The sequence below is a fragment of the Bufo gargarizans genome, chromosome 6 (genome assembly GCF_014858855.1).
Source record: "Bufo gargarizans isolate SCDJY-AF-19 chromosome 6, ASM1485885v1, whole genome shotgun sequence".
NCBI classification, from domain to species: Eukaryota; Metazoa; Chordata; class Amphibia; order Anura; family Bufonidae; genus Bufo; species Bufo gargarizans.
Genome location: NC_058085.1, coordinates 252346672 through 252369465, shown reverse-complemented (window position 1 = coordinate 252369465; position 22794 = coordinate 252346672). Strand labels below are relative to the sequence as shown.

The 22794-nt window shown below is 43.2% G+C and overlaps 1 pseudogene; it reads left to right on the top strand.

Moving 5' to 3' along the window:
• LOC122942126 lies at positions 1-13316 on the top strand (annotated as a pseudogene).
• Positions 13317-22794: the final 9478 nt, after the last annotated feature.

Sequence of the window (22794 nt, the reverse complement as noted above, 5' to 3'; positions counted from 1 at the left end):
GTCATCACAGGTCCTGCAGTATTGAGCAGCTACATATGAGGCGCTGGACGGGTACGTACGACCGGTAGTCACTAAATTCTAAGGGCTGTAACTATAGGGCCAGAAGTCTACACAATCCGCTGCGTTTGGGAATAATACATATAAAAACCGCAGTAGATATTATAGGACCACCCTTTTCCAAACAACAGGAGCCCAATTGGTCATATCCAGAACGAGGATTGGTTCTACTAGTTGGTGGGGTCCCAGGGATCATACCGTTACCATCTATTGTGAGATTAGACTCACCAAAATTCAGTTCAAAACTGGTGTAATGAAAAGTGGATCAGTTGCCCTTAGCAACCAAACAGATTCCACCTTTAATTTTCCAAAGGAGCTCTGAAAAATGTAATCTGGAATCTGATTGGTTGCTACGGGCAACTAAACCAGATTTCCTTTCCGCCAGTTTCGATAAATCTCCCCCTCAGAGTCCTGCCACATGGGGCGGAAATTCCACAGCCAAGTGTGCACCAAATCCATGCAGAATCGTCGTAATCGTACTAAACAAAAGAATGAAGGTAACAGCTCAGTTTTCGGCCTCTTTCACACGACCGTATCGATTTTTTCAGCGTTTTGCATGCAGTTTTTTACGGATCCGTTGTTCCGTTTTTTGTTTCAGTTCCGTTTTTCCGAATGGCATATACAGTATACAGTAATTACATAGAAAAAATTGGGCTGGGCATAGCATTTTCAATAGATGTTTCCACAAAAAACGGAACGGATACGGAAGACATACAGATGCATTTCTGTATGTGTTCCGTTTTTTTTGCGGACCCATTGACTTGACTGGAGCCACGGAATGTGATTTGCGGGCAATAATAGGACATGTTCTATCTTTCAACGGAACGGAAGGCATATATTGTTTTTTTTATGCGGAACCATTGAAATGAATAGTTCCGTATACGGAACGCAAAAAACGGCCCGTAAATGGGAGAAAAAAAACGCTTGTGTGAAAGAGGCCTTACCGCATGGGGAATGTCGTAAAAACTGAACCCATAAAGCTGTGGCTGAACTGCATTTCTTTTTCCAATTTCACCCCGTGTGGATTTTTTTTTTCAGCGTCCCACTACATTGTATGGAATATTAAATGGTGTAGTTTGAAAGTACAACTTGTCCCACAAAAAACAAGCCGTCATATAGCTAGGTGAAAATAAAAAGTTATGGTTTTTGGAAGGCAGGGAGTAAAAAATGAAAATACAAAAATCGCAAGGTCCTGAAAGGGTTAAATCGCCAGGGGTAGGATCCACACAGGACATGTGTGCGGTAAATCTGCAGTGTTTTACAGCAGCAAAATGGATGGGATTTTAAGAAACCTGCAGTGCGGCTTTTAAAGACCCGGCACGTGGTATGCTGTGGGTTTCCATCAAGGCTATCACCTTTGGCAATGCACGGGGCGAAATCCCTAACAAATCCACATGTAAATATCATTTTTGTTTTCTTGTGTTTTAATACTTAAAAAAAAAACTTTGGGAAAAAATGTTTTTCTTTTCATTGCCATAGGGTTCATTTGTTAGGCTTCGTTCACATCACCGTTCAGCCTTTCCGTTCTCCTGCTCCGTTTAAGAGCAGGAGGACGGAAAAGGCACATAACTGACGCCAAACTGAGTCAAACGGAGCCTGAGGACGCCATAGACTATAATGGGGTCCGTTATGTTTCCGCTCAGAAGATGATTTTTAAGCGGAGACAAAAGTTGTGCATGCAGGTCTTTTGTCTCCGCTTAAAAATCATCTTCTGAGCAGAAACATAACGGACCCCGTTATAGTCTATGGCAGTGATGGCGAACCTTTTAGAGACTGAGTGCCCAAACTGCAACCCAAAACCTACTTATTTATAGCAAAGTGCCAGCACAGCAATTTACCCTGAATATTACAGTCCGTTATAGTATCTTCCATGTACTTTATCATTTAGCTATAATGGCCTGCCTACATTCAGTGCGCTGCCTGTGCTGTTCATAGTGTGTCCTGCGCTGATGAATGGCAGGAAAAGTCTAAGGCATATTGGTAGACCATAGACTTTTTCCAGAGTGTGGGTGCCCACAGAGAGGGCTCCGAGTGCCGCCTCTGGCACCCGTGCCATAGGTTCGCCATCACTGCTCTAGTGGGATACCACCAATCAAGAGAACAGTAAGAGTCAGATGCTCCACTGTGACCCCTATGTACTCATGGTCTGTAGGCTTAAAGGGAACCTGTCACTGGGATTTTGTGTATAGAGCTGAGGATATGGGTTGCTAGTTTGTGTAAAAAAAATTACTATTTGATCCATATGCAAATTAACCTGAGATGTGTCCTGTACGTGAGAGGAGTCCAGCGTGAAGGAGCCCAGCATCGCCCCCGCATCCTTAGAATCTCCTCTTTGCTCCCCGACGTCGGAAAGCCGGAGCGCTGTAAACTTGCGGTGCGTGAGCTAGCGCATGTACAGTGTCGACATAGTGTTCCTTCCCTGTGCTGGCATCAGCCTCAGGGACGGAACTGCGCATGCGCTAGCTCGCGCATCGCGAGATTACAGCTCTCTGGCTGGCTGGCGTCGGGGACCAAGGAGGAGATTCTGAGGATGCGGGGCGATGCTGGGCTCCTTCACGCTGGACACATCTCACATACAGGACACATCTCAGGTTAATTTGCATATGGCTCAAATCAGTTTTTTTTTTTACACAAGAAAAGCACACAGAGCTATGGGGACTGGGTATTGCGGATGTGCTAGCGGCCATCTAGCAACCCATGTCCTCAGCTCTATACACAAAATCCCGATGACAGGTTCCCTTTAACAGTACAAAACCCCTATAAGACTGTGTTGACGTCTGCATTGGAGACTCCATTAGGATCCTCAGTAATAGATTCCATAGCTTTTTGACATACACCTCAGAGCCCAAGTCTGATTGGTCAGGAGCCACTGGTATCCATCCTGCTATGGATCTGGGACAGTGTTGTGGCATCCCTTATATATGGAAGCGACATTGGAGGCGTGAACAGAGCTTTACAGTTGCTAGGACCCAACCTCATAGACATCTGTTATCACCAGATGAGGGGAATGTGATGGTCCACTTTATGCAGGATTTTAGACCTCATAGAGAATAGAATATATTTCTGAATACACATGAGGGTAAACTCTGTAACATTAGTTGCCGTGGGTCAGGTCTTCATCCAGGACAATTTCTTCATTTTCCTTCTCACCTTAGATACCCATACAATTTCATCTTGATTTGGGGAAAACTCTGGCTTTGCTGAAGTCCAACAGAATTCTGAAGATATATATTGTAGATGATGCTGTCCTCTATATGACTTTAGAAGCTGTTTTTTTTTTTCTTTTAAACGTTTGCAGCACAGTCAGCCTCAAGTTGTCTCATATTCCCATCCTAAATGGTCACTTTTGTGACTGAACCACTGATGATGGACAGGGACAAGAATAAGATTACTAACAGGATATTAAGCTTCACCCTGGAGATCATCTACCTGCTGACCGGAGAGGTGAGGGAGTCTGGGAATTACATATTTTCTCTCAGCTGATAACAAAAATACATATCTGGAGAGGTTTGGGATTCTGGGAATGTACTATATATAGTGATGTCAGTGTCCCTCTACAATATACAGAATTATACAGTAGTGAAGAAGTCATCGGAGGACTGTGTGACCACCAGCAGTCGTCCTTGCATGTCAGGAGGAAGGAGCTGGATCCCCTTCATCTTGCCTACACCTTACTCATTGATGGCTAACCAAAACAAGGAGCAAAGGATCCTAGAACTCACCAACAAGATCATTGAGCTGCTGACTGGAGAGGTGGGCGCTGCTGGGAATGATGGGAAATTATACAGTAACACAAAGGATGATATATCTGGATGATGACTGTGTCTTTATGTGTGTCAGGTTCCTATAAGATGTCAGGATGTCTCTGTCTATTTCTCCATGGAGGAGTGGGAGTATTTAGAAGAACACAAGGATCTGTACAAGGACCTCGTGATGGAGAATCACCAGTCCCTCACATCACTGGGTAGGGGATCACTCTTCTTACAGAGTCCTTTTCCCTTTTACTATGGGACCTGTTGTTCTCATTCTGGTAGTTAACATGAATATAGGCTTGTGGTCAGCTGTGGATTCTGGTAGCCTTGTTGAAACTGGCTCCTTTCTCTAAATAACGCCTGTAGCAGAAGATCCTTTATGTTTGGTTGTGAGGTGAGCCCTCCAAAACCTCTGCTGATACATTGCTTTAAATCTGCTGCTTACTATTTAAATGAGAAGATCAACTTATGTTTTCCAGCAGGCACCACTAGGAGAAGCCAAGGCTTTCATTTAAGGCTCCATACACACGACCATATTTTTGGTCCACATTGAATCCACATTTTGTGCAACTCAGATGCTGATCTTTTCATGTTAATGGGGCTGCAACAAATCCAGACAGCACACCATATTTGTATGTCCGTTCCTCCTTCCCACATAAAAGATAGAACATGCCCTATTCTTGTGCATTTTGTGGACAACAATAGGGATTTTTAACACAGGAGGGGACATGCAGAACGGGAAAATATGGAATGCACACAGCCAATATCAGTGTTTTGTGGATCCGCAATTTGCAGACCACAAAACGAATACGGTTGTGTGCATGAAGCCTAACACAGATGTATTACCTTGTATACAGTAAGCTCCTCCTCGTGGTGATGGAGGAAATTAGACAGCATTAATCCCATTAAACTGTACCATTGTTAGTAGCATTCAGCCCCCTTTTTACAGGCATGGCCCTGATTAATCACATACACATAATATATTCAGTCATTGTGTGTTTCCTACAGGAGGATCCAGCCAGAGAAATCCACAAGAGAGAGGTCCCAGTTCTCCAGATCAACATCAGAATATACATCAGCGTGACCAGGTAGATGGAACAAAACTCTTGCCAAAGTGTTTATATTAAAGGAATTTTTGTTAGGCTACTTTTACACTAGCATTTCGGCTTTCCATTTGTGAGATCCGTTCAGGGCTCTCACAAGCGGTCCAAAACCGATCAGTTTTGCCCTAATGCATTCTGAATGGAAAAGGATCCGCTCAGAATGCATCAGTTTGCCTCCGTTCTGCTCTGGAGGCAGACACCAAAACGCTGCCTGCCTGTCGAAGCGGAGCCAAACAGATCCATCCTGGCACACAATGTAAGTCAATGGGGACGGATCCGTTTTCTCTGACACAATCTGGCACAATCGAAAACGGATCCGTCCCCCCATTGACTTTCAATGGTGTTCAAGACGGATCCGTCATGCCTGTAGAAGACATAATATAACCGGATCCGTTTTTTGACGGATGCATGCGGCTGTATTATTGTAACAGAAGCGTTTTTGCAGATCCATGACGGATCCGCAAAAAACGCTAGTGTGAAAGTAGCCTTAGGAGTTAAAGATGCTCTGTGACTAGGGTCAACCCTGTTAAACCAGACATACTGCCTGGTAGGGTTGATCATGCTGATTAAAACTACCTTTCTTTTGTCTTTATGATAAATAGCTGCAGAGATATCTGCATTTCCATTCATATGCAAATAAGAATTTTGAGCACTCAGAGGCGGGCGGAATGGTCTGTAACGCCCCCTGCGCTCTGCACACTCTCCCCTCCCCTTGACTGACAGGGCTAGACATCCGGCTGAGGGCAGAGCTGTGTGCTAGCATGTAAATATCATATACTATAGCTTCACCGCACTGAGATCTGCTCAGAAAGCTAATCTACATATCACTGCCTTATTCACAGGCACCATGTTATGCAAGCGGGTGTGGACCCACTGCGCCACTGACTGGGTATACACTGGAGGAGGGGCATAACTAAGCCACTACCTGGTCTTTAATAGAGCCTCTGATGGTGAGGATAGGCTTGGGTATAAAGAGGAGTTGCCAGGGGCTACTCCAGAGCAGTCCCAGACTCAGTGGCAGATGACCAGGGGGTCAGGGTACTCAGTGCAAGCACCGAGGGGACTTGCATGGCCAGGAGGTTTCCGGGTCTGGACAGGTGGCAATCAATCGGAGTCAGTAAGCAAAGTCCCGGGTCAGAGGCAGGCGGTAAACGGGCAAAGTCCATAAACGAGATCCGAGGTCAGGGGCCGGCAGCAAACAGGCAAAGTTCATAAACGAGATCCAAGGTCAGGGGCCAGCAGCAAACAGCCAAAGTCCAGGAGATCAATAAGCAAGGTTCGGTACACAGCAAAGCAGACAAGAGAGACACCTTAGCACTTGGAGATGAGGTTGCTCAGGCATCTTCCTGTAGTAAGAAGCGCCTTTAAATACCTGCTGCTATCCGGCCATAGGCTGGTGAGACAGAGGGCGTGTATGTGCTGCTTCATAGGAGAGAAGAGACACAACCTCGCAAGTCTCCAGCAGGAAGGAAACCCTGGCATGGATCACAGATAGCATAGTTAAGCTACCTACTGCTTGCGTTTGTCAGCATGGCAGCAGGAGGAAAAAGAGGGAGCCCAGTGCCCGTGGATAGGGGCACCGGCTTGGTGATATAGTGATCTACCTTGTATGTAGACATATTTGGTTCAAGTTTCATGAAAGACATATGTTTTCTTTCTATTTTTGTTTCTTAAAAACCATATAAAAAAGCTATACTATAATACATAAGGCTACTTTCACACTAGCGTTCGTCGGTCCGCTCGTGAGCTCCGTTTGAAGGAGCTCACGAGCGGACCCGAACGCAGCCGTCCAGCCCTGATGCAGTCTGAATGGAGCGGATCCGCTCAGACTGCATCAGTCTGGCGGCGTTCAGCCTCCGCTCCGCTCGCCTCCGCACGGCCAGGCGGACAGCTGAACGCTGCTTGCAGCGTTCGGGTGTCCGCCTGGCCGTGCGGAGGCGTGCGGATCCGTTCAGACTTACAATGTAAGTCAATGGGAACGGATCCGCTTGAAGATGTCACCAATTGACTCAATCTTCAAGCGGATCCGTCCCCCATTGACTTTACATTGAAAGTCTGAACGGATCCGCGCAGGCTACTTGCGCACTTGCAAATTTTTTTAAAGTTATTAATGCAGACGGATCCGTACTGAACGGAGCCTCCGTCTGCATTAATATGAGCGGATCCGTTCAGAACGGATCCGCCCGAACGCTAGTGTGAAAGTAGCCTTATATAATAATAAGGCCTTACTAAATTGAGAATATACATTTTTTTTTTCTAAGACCTATTACTGGTTTATTCACAGACACAAAATATGATTATAAAGAAACCAGTAATATTTATTAGCTTTGTAAAAAAAAAATCATTCGCAATATGATAAGGATATAAGGACTTTTTATGGGATAAATGTGGAAGAAAAAAAATACCTGAAAGTCTCCCCTGAGATTCCAACCTGGGATCTCCTCTAAGCTACAGTATAGCCCTACCACACAAGAATATATGCTTTTTTGATGCTTCTAAGCTATCACATTTTACTGCTGTCTTTATAATCATATATTGTGCCTGTCAGGGGTGCACCTACCCTTTCTGCTGCCTGAGGCAAAAATGTAAACAGCCCCCTTATGATGTGTACCAGTGCAAAAAAATACCCCCTTTTAATTCCCTTAGTTGAGCTAATGTCCCCATGGTGCCCCATAATGTGTTCCAGTATAAAATACCCCTATATAATGCCCCCATAGTGCTCCTCACCCCCCTTTTCCATATTGCCCCTATAATGTACCAGTATAATGCCCCTCTATAGTACTCCAGTAGATGCCCTCAGTGTCCCCCATAATTTGCCAGTATAAAATACCCCTTCTTAGTGCCCACAGTAGATGCCCCCATAGTGCTCCTCTTTCCCCATAGTACCCCCCCCATAATGTATCCCAGTATAAAATGCCCCTATACAGAGCCCCCCATATAAAATACCCCCTTTTGTGCCCTCAGTAGATACCCCCTAATAATGTGCCAATAAGAAGTGCCCCTAAATTCCCCCATAATGTTCCTCTCCCCCCTTCCCCATAGTGGCCACCATATAAAATGCCACTTTTGTGCTCCCATAGTGCCCCCCATATAAAATAACACTTTTGTGCCCCCCCAATAATGTGCCAGTAAGGAGTGCCTTAGATGTCCACATAGTGACCCCAATAATGTGCCAGTGAGGAGTGCCCTAGATGCCCCCATATAAAATACCACTTTTGTGCCCACATAGTGCTCCCCAGTAATGTGCCAGTGAGGAGTGCCCTAGATGCCCCCATATAAAATACCACTTTACCCACATAGTGCCCCCCAATAATGTGCCAGTAAGAAGTGCCCCTAGATACCCCCATAGTGCTCCTCTCTGCATTGTGTGCCATATAAAAAAAACACTAATACTTCCCTCCATATCGCTTTCAGTGATGAGATGCAGGCCTCTTCTGGCCTGTGTCCTGCGCTGTACGGCTCAGGTGGCGCTATGACGTCATCGTGCTGCCTGCGCCGACCTCTGATAGTCCTGCAGCCTATTAAAGGAACGGGGAAGGGAGACGCCTGTCCCCTGCCCAGCAGCTTATCCATCTGTATCGCTGTCCTGAGGATGGCGATACAGATGAATATAGAGAGGAGCGCTTCCACTTGTCACCAGGCCCACTCCGCCCTCACCTCACCAAATTGGCGGTGCGACCCTGGTGCCTGTGAATAAAGCAGAAATATATAGATTTGCTTTCTGAGCAGATCTCAGTGTGGTGAAGCTATAGCACACTGTGTGTATAATACACATATATACAGTAGATATGTATAAGGCAGGACACAGCTCTGCCCTCAGCCTGATGTACTAACACCATGTTCAATGTGACAGGTTCCCTTTAATGGGTTATACCTATACTATACTGCAGTGCTCTACACTTCTATTGGGGTTCCAAAAATAGGTGCGTGAGCGCACTTGGCTATTTTCGGAAGTCCCATAGCAGTGAATGGAGAGCGCACCGCTCATGCATGGTCACCTCTCCATGGCGCTCGGCTATTTTCAGAATTCCCATCGTGGTGAATGGAGGGTGGGCACACTTGTGCTGTGAGTTCTTTCTCTTCAGGGGGCCTGTTCTGGAGATAGGTGGGGGTCCCAGAGGTGGGATCTGCACCTATCTGACTTTGGTGGCATATCCCAGCGATATGCCACCAATGTCTGAGCTGTAAATACCCCCTTAAAGCATAAGGCCACTATTTTCTTTCAGTTTGTTTGTTATCTGTTTAGGGTGAAAATCTGCTTGACCTGCTTGATATTAAAGTTGAAGTTGTAGATGATAATGAAGAGATGGGGGCTGGTCAGAAGGGTAAGTTTAAGTGAGACTTGAGTGATTATAAAGACAAGTTTTGAGGGTCATGAGATACATCCATCCTATGTCCATCATATAAAGAAAATGGAGGACATTTACTAAAGGTTTTAAACCACTTATTTGGTAAGTAAAAAAGTAGCAAAATATGGCGCACGTCATGCTTGCACAATAATTTGCGACTTATTAAGTTTCTCAGCACTTTTCCGAAGTGACAAGAAAAGGGGTGGGTCTTAGCTGGAGGGGCGGGGTTGCGTGTCGCTCGCTGGATTTACTATAACTTTCACCATACATTTCACTGCTATATTATTGTATTCCTCATTTGTGTAATCTGCTTTGTAAATGTGAGCCAGTTGTCAGGTGGTCCCCCTGTCTTGGAGGCATGACCTTCAGACCTTTTTTTGCACTGTAATTCTCTGTGACAAACTGATCAGTCATCACAACACTCAATATATTCCTTCACTATGTGTGTATTTCCCAATAGATGGATCCAGTAAGAGAAATCTGCCAGAGAGATGTCACAGTCCACTGGATTTCCAGGACTGTCCAACTGAAAATGGCAATGTCCCACAAGGTCATCAGGTAAATGGAGCTCTGGTGTCTGCCAAATATAGATACACGGGTTGTGTGAACCTCTTTGGTCACTCAGTTATTAATGTGATTTTTTATAATTACCTTTTAGACTTTTAATATCTACTCAACTCAGAAAGAGGATCTGATTAACATTAAAGTAGAAGCTAAAGCAGAAGAACGGGCAAATGTAAAAGAGTATCAACGGTGTAAAGAGGCGGAAATAACCGTAGACATAGGTGAGTAACCACCTGAATAAAGATTCTTAGTGAAGCTTTACCTTAGAGCCGCATTAAAGGGGAATTCTCCTCTTAAACAGTGAAGGAATATCACTAGGATATGCCATACATTTTTTACTGTGACCCCATATACCCATAGGAATGAAGGGGACGTAACAGTGATGTAACACTGGGGTCCGGTTCCCTTCACTGTATTTTCCTGCTGAGCATCACCCGACTACCCATTGTGCCGAGTGGCCCCAGTGCAGCCCCTTCATTGTCAGGATTCGTGGTAGCCCCAGATGTACGAGCCCACCAATCAGAAAATGGTGGCATATCCTAGAGATAAACCTTCACTTTATGAGATAGTATTACCTGTCTAAATATTCCATAACAGAATATCATTATCAGAAATTCCCTAATTTAGTGTTAATCTAGTTTTAGGATCCTTCCTTCAAGCATGTGGGAGTAATTCTCCATACGTAGCAACACTTTTGTAATTAAATATGGGGCATTTAACACTGTCAGCCCTGGTGGGTTTTGCGTTTTCGTATTTCACTCTTGTGTTTTAATTCTAAAAAAAAAAAAAACTTAAAAAAGCTTCTGTTTAGGGTCCATTCACACGTCCGTTTTTTTCTTTCCTGATCTGTTCCGTTTTTTGCGGAACAGTTCAGGACCAGATCTGGACCCATTCATTTTCAATGGGTCCTGGAAAAAATCGGACAGCACAATGTATGCTGTCCGTTTCCGTTGTTCCGTTCCGCATGTCCGTTTAAATATAAAACATGTCCTATTCTTTTCCGCAAAATTCGGATCCTGGTACAATACAAAGTCAATGGATCCGCAAAAGACGGAAGACATTCGGATGTCATTCCGTATGTCATCCGTTTTATGCGGAATCCGTCTTTTTTTTTTTTCAAAGACATCCAAACATACATGACATACGGAAACATTTTCAGGAACAACGGATCCGCAAAAAACGGACCAAAAATCGGGATATAGGAAAATACTGACGTGTGAATGTAGCCTTATTCAGGAGGACAGAAGCTGCTGCACACTGCATCCGGCTCACCGATCCTCGCTGGGGGGATGGTGATGCTTTTTTATTTAATTTTTTTAAATATCAAAACACAATAAAAATGATACAAATGTGGTATCGCTGTAACAGTAATAACCCACAGAATGAAGATAACAGGTCAGCTTTGCTGCATAGGGTATGCTAATGGTTGGATACATGCATCCCATTTATGGATGTTAGGGACCCAAATGCTGTCTATATACATGTGGGCCAGGTCTTTTGTTGGCTATCACATGAGAAATGACTTTTTCTTCCTCTATTATGTTGGGCCATTTGTTTTGGCTTGTTTTGTCTAGCAATAGCCATGTTACTTGGGAGTCACAGGCAATTTCCATTGGGTCTGCCATGTGTGTTATATGGTTTTGCTGCTTTAATTCAAGAATGGGGTGTGAGTGTAACAGAGACTTAGTCAGGAAAGTATAGAGCAGGGGTCAGCAACCTTTGGCACGCCAACTGTTGTGAAACTACAATTCCCAGTATGCTTAATTCATTTTAATGAGAATTCTGAGAAGAGCAGAGCAAGTATGCATGCTGGGAGTTGTAGTTAAACAGCTGGAGTGTCGGAGGTTGCCAACCCTTGTTATAGAGTCTAGCAGCTTTGTTTAGACCATTATGACTGACGAATTAGAAAAATGCTTGGAGATGCATGGCCATTCAAAACAATGGAGCTTTTATAAGAATGTAATGTCAAAGAACTTTCTCAAAGCAAGGTCAGCAGGCTTTTACTGGAGTTCCACTTTAAATTATGCTGCACTGGTATTTCATATTTATTGAGTTCAGGTGTACAATAAAAATGACCACTTAGAGTGTCTATACAGGTGCCGCCCTACTGTACAATCGGCATACAGCTTACTGCTATGTGCTGGACTGCATGAAAGCTAGCCTTTTGAAACAATGGCAGGTACAGGTGCAGCCCAACAATAAGCAGTAATCCACATGTGGATCCCACAGCCAGGCTGTGCCACATATGGGCACCCTAAGTGTAGGCCAGCGTGTTTGGCCTCTGTCTTTAAGACATTCCATTTGATTTCAGGAAAGTTTTACATTAAGATTATTATAAAATGTTTATTTTGTAGTTTGATAATGAAATCTATGTTTTTTGTTTAATTTTAGAAAATAATCCGAGAAGAAACTTGCATGGAAACGTCCTTGTATCACCAAATTATAAAGTAGGAGATAAAGATACAATGCAGCATTTTTCAGAAGAAAGCCTCATGATACCTAATGAACGTCCAGGACTGGACAGTACAGATCTTCTCGCTAATCATCGTAATCATGAGGAACCATTTTCAGATCAATCACAGATGGCTGTACAAAGTAAAGACCATAGAGGGGGCAAAATATTTCAATGTGGTGAATGTGGGAAACAGTTTGCAAAAAAATCTAATCTTACTGTACACAATAGAATTCACACAGGGGAGAAGCCATATTCCTGTTCAGAATGTGGGAAATGTTTTACTTGTAAAGCAAGCCTCGATCAACATGAAAGGACTCATACAGGGGAGAAGCCGTTTTCATGTTCAGAATGTGGAAAAAGTTTTACTCGGAAATCATTTCTTTCTAGACACAAAACACTTCACACTGGGGAGAACCCATTTGCACTAATATGTTCTGAATGTGGGAAATGTTTTAACAAGAAATCGGGTCTTGTTGAACATCAGCGCATTCACACCGGAGAGAGACCATTCGCTTGTTCTGAATGTTGGAAGTGTTTTATTACTAAAGCCAGACTCAGGGATCACCAGAAAATACACACAGGGGAGAAGCCATTTGCATGTTCTCAATGTGGAAAAGGTTTTATCCAGAAAGCAGTCCTACTTGAACATCAGAGAATTCATTCGGGGGAGAAGCCATATTCGTGTTCAGAATGTGGGAAATGTTTTACTCAGAAATCAAATCTTCGTAAACATCAAAGGTTTCATACAGGGGAAAAACCATATCCTTGTTCGGAATGTGGAAAACGTTTTACTCAGAAATCGGATCTTGATGAACATCAGAGAATTCACACAGAAGAGAAGCCATTTTCGTGCTTTGAATGTGGGAAATGTTTTATTACTAAAGTTAAACTTGGAATTCATCAGAGAACTCACACAGGGGAGAAACCATTTGCATGCTCTCAATGTGGGAAGTGTTTTACAAGAAAATCAAATCTTGCTTATCATCAGAGAAGTCACACAAGGGAGAAGCTGAATTCATGATCAGAAATGCTCTAAAATATGAGTCTCCCAAGAAACACACAAAACCAGAAAAACCTAAGGCCAACATGAAGGTACGGTATGTGCATTTCTAAGGCCATTGACTAAAGCTGGGAAGACATCACAGGCAATGTTGAGTGAGCTGGCCTGCTGGCTTTATTTTACAGGCCTTGCTTCTTAACAACTTGTACAAACAGAACATTTTCTGATTGACCTACATGGAATTGTTAAACAAAATAGACAATTGGAAATCTCCTATCAATCATGTGGCACAAAATACTATACTGCGGTATGTCACTGCAGGGTCATTTTAGCATGGAGGTGGACTTGTGTAAATAACTAATTTAGTTTGCCTGTAATCTTAATAACTTGTCTGTTCTTGCTGTCGTGATACAACAAATAGCAGCCATTGCCTCCTCCCATACAGAGTTTATATGGGTACAGCATCTTAAGGCAGTTTAACAAGTTGGGTATTATTTGGACTGTGCATATTAAAAAAATATGAGAGCAATGTTCCAGTTTATTATTTCACTAGGCCACAGATTACTACCATAATCAATCATGTCACAACAAATTAAAAAACAGGACTTCAACTGGGTAAAAGATCTCTTCATCTACAAGAGATCAGCTCATTCAACCCATTGGCTAGAAAATTGTTAGGGATGGGATTATGAATGATATCAGGGTGAGTTCAGAATTTGCTATAGTGGGATACAGTTTGTCTATAGAGCTATTACATGGGGAAAAAGTGGAGTGGATGGCTGGTGTTGGGCTCTCCCAATGTAGCCAATGTTACGAGTTGAGCATCTCCTCAGTCTTTTCAAGTATTCAGCACCTTGGAGTTAGATTTCCTTTTTACCCTCATCTTCATCACTTGGATCAACATTAAAAAGAGTTAGGAATAGGTCTAAAAACAGGAACTACTCAGACAAAATATAGATAGACCAGGGCACACTTAGGCTGCTTTCACACAGTCAGTATTTAGTCAGTAATTTCCATCAGTGATTGTGAGCCAAAACCAGAATTGGAGCCTACACAGAGATAAAGTATAATGGAAATATCTGCACCTGTTTAATGTTTTTGACCTGCACCTGGTTTGGCTCAAAATCACTTATGGAAATCACTGACCAAACACTGAATTTGCCAAGCCAAAATTCCGGTGGCGGTTGTGAGATGTCTGCCTCTGCTGCAGTTCATGGGCCAGTGGTTTAAATCCATGAGCGTTCCAAGGATGAATGTGTCCTTTCTTGGCACATTGGTTGGATGGCGCTTTAAGCCACAGCAAGTGTCCACTCAATGGGCGCTAAGCTAAGGTCCACAGCATTCAAAGTGAACAACTGCGGCTGTTTCTGCTATGGAGTTCATGATGGATTTTAACAGCATCAAAATCCTCGCTGTGAACGGTAAAGGCTATGTACACCTTAGAGGCAATTTTTTTGTTTATGATTGCATCTTCTCATTTTTGGCTGAAAATCATATTTTCAATTTGCCTTTATTACAAATATTGAGCCATTCTGTCACAAAGGTTTAACTGTTTTTCTAACTGTGTGACTGGTGCTTTAATTTTGTGCTGTCATCTAATAAACATTATCTCTAAACTACTAAGAGGTCATAAACACTTATTGAAGCCCCATTCTTATCAGTAAGATAACAACGGAGCTATAATGAGTGTTTATAATGTCAGAAAGCAGAGATAAGGAGCCCGTCAGCTCCCCAAATGATGGAATAGACAGAAAGTCCACTGGCTGCTACTACAGCATCTCAGCTATGAACACAAAAAAGGATTCCGTATTTTGAATACAGACCAATTGAAAGAAGATTTGTAGCTCAAAGTAAGTACAATGCAATGATAAAAAAAAAATCCCCCCAAATGTGTACATAGCCTTCAAGAACCTATTAGACAGCAATTATTGTTAGAATTTCCATATAATCATTCAAATTTGTGAAATTATGAGTACATGCAATAGTGTGCAGCAATCATAAATTGTTGATTTTCCATGGATCAGACAAAGCTGCTTGAAAGATGAGTTATTAGTCACTGCCGTATTCCCTTGTCTTAGAAATCTTCTAGTCGTTATCAGAAATCTTCCAGTTGTTAGCAGTGTAAATGCACTAGGAGCAAAACAGCAGCAACTGCAATACCATTTGTTTTGTGTAATTGAAAGTCTTTTGGAACAAAGGCGAATCAACTAAATCTGTCCATTCCAGTTGGGCAGTGGGATTGGGAATATTGCTAGTATACTCATTAAAACAAAATGACATAATGCACCAAGACCTAGTTGTAGGACTCAAATGAAACTATATGTGTGAATGTAGTGATACATGTAAGTGATTGCAATATCAGAGTGAAAGGATATGTTTAGTGGGGAAAATTGTACAACTGAAAGGAGGCTTTAGGGTTGGGCTGCCTCTAGCCTGGGTACAAGATGTAATACGCTTGGGCATGGGGGCATACAGGTTCCTTATGGTATCCTGCAGCACATTGGCCCACTGATGTTGCAGAAGGGCCTGTAGATCCTGCTCACTTGTAGGTTGTCAAAGCTGGCAATAAATCTGGTGACCTGGCAGGCCAAGGAAGTATTGCAATCTGGCAGAGATATTTATCGGAAACCCTTGCAGTTTGTGGGCAAGCATTATTCTGCCCAAAAATGCCAGTTAGAAGCCCTGCCATGAGAGGCCTGCAGATATCCCTGAGCTGTTAGTGTTCGTCCCTGCCTGTGAGGCCTCCCTACTCGAACCCGAACCTGGATCTGTTGCTAAAGATGATATGGTTCCAGTCCGTAGTAGTCCAGGTTTCTCGTTTATAATACTGCTGCAAACAAAGGAGAAGGTGCCTGGTTGTCAATGACCAGACACATAAGTGATGTGACAACAAATACTTACAACACGACCTAACAGCTAGGTCAGAACAGTCTAGATACTGGGCAATTTGTAAAAATGACCATCCTGTATTTCTATACTCAGGAAAAACTGTAACAAATTGTGGGGTGCTTTTGCGCCTATCAACCCTTTGTGAACATAAAAAATTCGGGGCTAAAGCAATGTACTATTGGAAAACATTCGATTTTTCATTTACACAGTCCAGTCAAACCCATCACTACACACTTAGCTGAATTCTTTGGCCAGTGTAGTTTCAAAAATGCGGTTATTTCTTGGGAGTTTCCAATGTACTGGTATCTTAGGGTCTCTGCGAATGACATTGTGTACAAACCCATCTCAGCAAAATCTCCGCTTCAAAAGCCTAGTGGCACTCCTCCCCTTCTAAGCCCTTCTGTTTGCCTGAACAGCTGTTTATGACTACATATGCAATATTGCCATACTATTAAGAAATTGTGTAACAGTTTGTGTTATTTTTTTCCTTGTAACCCTTGTAAAAATTTAAAAAATTTGATAACATTACATATTATTGGAAATATGTAATTAGTAATTTTCATAGCCCAATTCTAAAAAATTCTACGAAGCATCTATGCTGTCAAAATGCTCTCTACACCCATAGATGACTTTATTGAGGGGTATAGTTTCCAAAATAGGGTCTTTTGGGGTAGTTCTTATGTTTTGACACCTCAGTTCCTCTGCACACCTGAAATGGTGCCTAAAAAATTAATGTCCCCAACACAACCAGGTGCACTCCATTTCTGAGGTTGGTATTTCAGTCAAGCAGCATACTAGAACTACACTTGGAATATTTCTAAAAAGAAATGCTGAATCAAGGTCATAATGCTTTTATGGGTGCAGTTTTTTTAAAACGTGGTGATTTGTGAGAGTACCTGAACTGGTTCTTAAAAATAGGTTTTGGAAAACTGCTGTAAAAGTTCTTTGCTTTTTAACCCCTTCACGACCGCAATCCGTATATATACGTTACAGCTGCACATACCCCGTGCAGCTACCACGTGTATAGACGTCATGGCAGCTCACGCTTGGATTAAAGCTTCTGCCCCTGCCCTGCTGCTGTCACGGACAGCATACAGTTCAGTAATGCCGGCAAGGGACCAATCAGAGTGGCCCCTCGCTGGCAATCGATCCGATTGGTTAGTCTGTGCAGACTAACCAATCGGATCGCGTCAGTGTTAAAATGCTGGTTTCAGGCTCTGATCTGCGCTCTGCAGATCAGAGCCTGAAATCAGATAGTGTCCTCGTGCCCCCGATCTGTGCCCCTCCAAGCCCCCCTTGTGTCCGCTTGCACCTGAAGCTCTGTCCACAGATTCAATCAGCCTGCCCAGTGCCCGATGCAGTCCGCCCCCTCCCCGCCCCATACATTCCTCCTGCCCCACCTCCCTCAATGCTGGCAGTGACACCCCCCCCTTCCGATGCGGTTCGGTCCCCCTCCTGTGTGTGATGGCGGCGGCTCCATTCCTGAGCCGCCGCCATCAGCAGAGTGTCAGCTCTATGCTGACACTCTGCTGTAACCTCATAGATGCCGCGGCATAGGGGCTCCCTCTCTCCACCATCGGGGCTGCCGCGCTGCAATCGCAACCGGACGCTTTGCAAATGCGTCCGCTGTTGCCACCTACAGGGCATCTGATTGTATTATACTTTACAATGCAAGAGCATAGCAAAGTATAGTACAGCCATCAGCCCCACTGGAGGGACTTGATAAAAAAAAAAAGTGAAAAAAAATTTAAGTAAAAAAAAAATGCCTTTTCCTATAAAAAAATAAAACAAAATACACATATTCGGTATCACCGCGTCCGTAACGACCGTCTTTATAAATATATCACATGATAGACCATGTCCAATAAACACCATAAAAAAATAAAAACTGTGTAAAAAAAAGCAATTTTTGTCACCTTACATCACAAAAAGTTCAACAGCAAGCGATCAAAAAGGCTTATGACGCCCAAAATAGTACCAATCAAACCTTCAGCTCATCCCGCAAAAAATGATACTCTATTTAAGACAATCGCCCAAAAAATAAAAAAGCTATGGCTCTCAGACTATGGAGACACTAAAACATCATATTTTTTGGTTTCAGAAATGCTATTATTGTGTAAAACTTAAATAAATGAAAAAAAAAAGTATACATATTAGGTATTGCCACATCCGTAACGATCTGCCTTATAAAACTGTCACACGACCTAACCCCTCAGATAAACGCTGTAAAATTAAATAAATAAAAACTGTTCCAAAACAGCCAATGTTTTTGGTCACCTTGCCCCATAAAGTGTAATAATGAATGATCAAAAAAATCCTATGTACCCAAAAATGGTACCAATAAAAACCTCAACTCTTTCTGCAAAAAACGAGCCCCTGCACAAGACGATCGGCAGAAAAATAAAAAACATATGGCGTTCAGAAAATGGACACACAAAAACATAATTTATTTTTCAAAATTGCTTTATTATGTAAAACTGAAACAAAGAAAGTAGACATATTTGATATCATTGCGTCCGTAACAACCTGCTCTATAAAAATAGCACATGAACTACCCTGTCAGATGAATCTTGTAAAAAAAAAATACCTGTGCCAAAACTACAATTTTTCAGTTACCTTGCCTCACAAAAAACTTTATATAGAGCAATTAAAAATCATATGTACCCCAAAATAGTACCAATAAAACTGGCACCGTATCCCCTAGTTTCCAAAATAGGGTCACTTTTTGGGAGTTTCTACTGTAAGGGTGCATCAGGGGGGCTTTAAATGGGAGATGACATCTAAAACCAGTTTTGCAAAATCTGCCTTCAAAAAACCATAGGGCGTTCCTTTCCTTCTGCGCCCTGCCGTCCCCCCTCAGTTTACGACCACATGTGGGGTGTTTCTGTAAACCGCAGAATCTGGGTAATAAATGTTGAGTTTTGTTTGGCTGTTAACCCTCAATGTGTTAAAGAAAAAAATGTTATAAAATGGAAAATCTGCCCAAAAAGTAAAATTTTGAAATTTCATTTCCATTTTCCTTTAATTCTTGTGGAACACCTAAAGGGTTAACAAAGTTTGTAAAATCCGTTTTGAGTAACTTGAGGGGTGTAGTTTCTACAATGGGGTCATTTATGGGGGGTTTCCACTATGTAAGCCCCACAAAGTGACTTTCAGACCTGAACTGGTCCTTAAAAAGTGGGTTTTTGGAATTTTCTAAAAAAATTTAAGAATTGCTTCTAAACTTCTAAGCCTTCTAACGTCCTAAAAAAATAAATGTAAATTTAGACCTGGACACTGGGGCATCAATGACCCTTGGTCATGAAAGGGTTAAAGTCCCAAAAAATGAAAAATGATGCCAACATAAAGTGGACATATGGTAAATATTGACTATTTTGCGAGGAATGACTGTCTTAACAGCAGAGAAATTCTAAATTTTAAAAACGCAAATTTTGTAAAACTTTTGATTTGTTTTATAAATAAAATCAAACTATATGGACCAAGATTTACCACCAACATAAAGTACAATGTCCCACAAAAGAGCTACTCAGAATCACTTGGATAACTATAAGCATTCCAAAGTTATTACCACATAAAGTGACATATTTCAGATTTGAAGAATTGGGGTTGCGCAAAATACATATGGTCGTGTGCATGAGCCCTTAGGGAGCTGGCATATTTCCTCTGTTCTTCTCCACAGAGCAGTGCAAAGTTTCCATTTGTTGTGCACCTCCTTCACAACTCAAAGGTGAGGGAACCACATGTCCCAACATGTCTAGGTTTATTAAATTTGAGTAGGTATAAGAGGGGAGAACTACAAGTCCCAGCATGTCCAGTCTATTGGTATGGGATATCAGAAGAAATTACAGGAAGGGGATATAGGAAGATAGAACTTCAAATCCCAGCATGTCCAATATAGTATTATTTATCTGATGACATTACAAGGAGAAGGTATAAAGGGAAAGAACTACAACATACCTCTCAACGTTTGAAGAGTCCAAGGAAGGACAGCAGCGTAGCAAGCTGCACCAAATTTATTTTTACACTAAGCCACTATACATGCCCAATCCCATCCATCTCCTTTGTGTCCCCACACAGTAAGTATTCCCCTGTACTGGGGGCGTGGCTAGCTAGGCATGTGAGCAGTCGCACGCTGAGAGAGCTCCCGCAGCTACCCAGCCATTTATCCGGTTTCTACCCTGGTTACAGCAAAGATATATAGCCTGAACAGTCGGGGATCAGTGTGTTAACTGAGGCTCTGGACAGCGGGGAAAGCGACCATGTTGAGGAAAAGAGAAGGCAGAGGTGCTGATAAGGAGTCCCAAGATGGCGCCGGGATGAGCACGCCGAAGCGGCGGGATCGCACTGCAGAGCTGCAGAAAGAAACGGCGGTGAAGTTGAGCCAATTTGTGCGGTCCTCTCAGGCATCCAATAACAGACAGCGCCAGGAGATCCAAGATACTGTGTCATTGGACCAAGGGGACGAATCGGAACCTGAAGGGCCGGTGCCCGCTCCTACCACGAGTCAGAGCGCCAACAGGTATGAGGCTCTGCAAGTGAATGGTGAGGAGCTGGAGCGTGAAACCTGTGACTCAGACTCTGGGGAACCCACTCTTAAGGATGTTCTGCACGCCATTTCCAAATGTGGCAAGTCCCTGAATGCACTAACGGTCCAGGTAGGCGCTATAAAAGATATGGAGAACCGTCTGCCCCGCAATAATGTGCGTATTGTTGGAGTACCTGAGAAGGTAGAAGGAAGAAATCCCACTGAATTCTTTGAGGCATGGCTGAAAGAACAGGTGGGACAGGACACGCAACCCCACTGTTTGCAGTCGAACGTGCCCATAGGGTGCCGACTAGGCCTCTACCTCCTGGAGCACCTCCGAGAACGGTCCTGGCCAAGTTATTACACTATAGAGACCGGGATATTCTCCTACGCAAGGCTAGGGAGCTACAAGAACTTTCCATTGACGGTCATAGAATCTCGCTGTTCCCGGACTACTCTATGGAAGTTCAAAAAAAGGAGGGCCCGTTTTCTAGAAGTTAAAAAGCGGCAGAGAAGTTTGGGAGTCCCATATTCTATGTTGTACCCAGCCAGACTGCGTGTAGTGGAACTGAATACCACTAGCTTCTTTGAAGATCCTAGAGAAGCGACAAAATGGCTGGACAGAAATGAGCGTCACACATGTAGATGTGTCTACCATAGGTATAGACATGGATGCTTTACATTGTTTAAAACCCGATTGTTGGTCAGGATTCTAAGGGTAGAGTACTCGATTCCTTACATTCACTGAGGGTGCTATATATTTGCATTGGGTATACTATGTATTCCCGGGTGAGGTGCGGGAAGCTAGAGGGCGATCAGTTACAATAGGAGTGTGCTTAACAGTTTCTAGTTTTCACATTGGAAAATTTTAGTAGTCAGTTCTGGCTACGCTCCTCCGGCTAAAACAGTTTATTAGCTGGGGAACTCTTCTGGTCTTACCGACTGGTACAGCATAATTCCACAGGCCTAGTATTTGGGCGCGGTGTGGGGCCAATCGGTCAGTCCAGTGAACTGTAGTTCTCTATAGTGTTTTGCCACTTAATGGCAAGTTTACAGACTTGGGGAGTTTTGGGATATGTTGCGGGGCGGAGCAGTCTCTGTGGAATGGAAGGGGGTGTGCCTTCCTCCAGAGCGAAGAGACAGGAGTATTAATGTAAGGGTTGCGATTCGTGTGCTGTGCAGGAGATTGTCTTTTACTACTAATGGCTAATTGCATTAAATTCCTTAGCTGGAAAGTGCGTGGGATCAAAGAAAAGACTAAAAGGAAGGCGATTCTGGAAAGCGTTCGTCCGCTACATCCTCTCATATGCTGCCTGCAGGAGACACACTTTCTGCCGGAGCAGGTACATTTGCTCAAATTGGCTTGGGTGGGGGTGGGGTTTCACTCCACGTATTCTACATATGCTAGGGGGGTCAGTATCTTGATACATAAAAACATACAGTTTTGCTGCATTTCTAGCAAGGTGGATGCTGACGGGTGTTATGTGTGCCTATATGGTACTCTTTATAACCAACCTTGTGTGATATGTGGAGTGTACATCCCGCCCCCATACTCCCCGCTTGTGATCAGGAAGGTTTTATCTTTCATGACGGATTTTCCAGGGGTGCCAGCTCTCATACTGGGAGACTTTAATAATGTGATAAGCCCTGATATTGATAGGATGGGGACGGCAGAGAGGGATCCTTCGGGAGAATATACCACATTTGGGAGACTCGTACAGGAGGTATCTCTAGTAGACATATGGAGGGAGAAGAATCCGCAGGTGAGACAATACTCATGTTGTTCTAGTACATTTGGCTCGTTGTCCAGAATAGATTTGGCATTAGTAAATTCGGAAATGGGTAGGTTGATACAAGAAGTTGCATATCTTCCCCGTCGGCTGACGGATCACTCCCCATTGATGGTCTCCGCTGCTTTTAGGCCCATTAGAATAGGAAAAGGAATGATGTGGGCATTTAATCCCTTTTGGTTATCTGTTTTGCCGGAGGTTGGTAATATTAAGGAGCAACTGGAGGAGTTTTTTAGGATTAATCTGCCCACAACTGCACGGTTAATAGTCTGGGATACCATGAAGGCCTTCATGCGCGGGTTGCTTATAG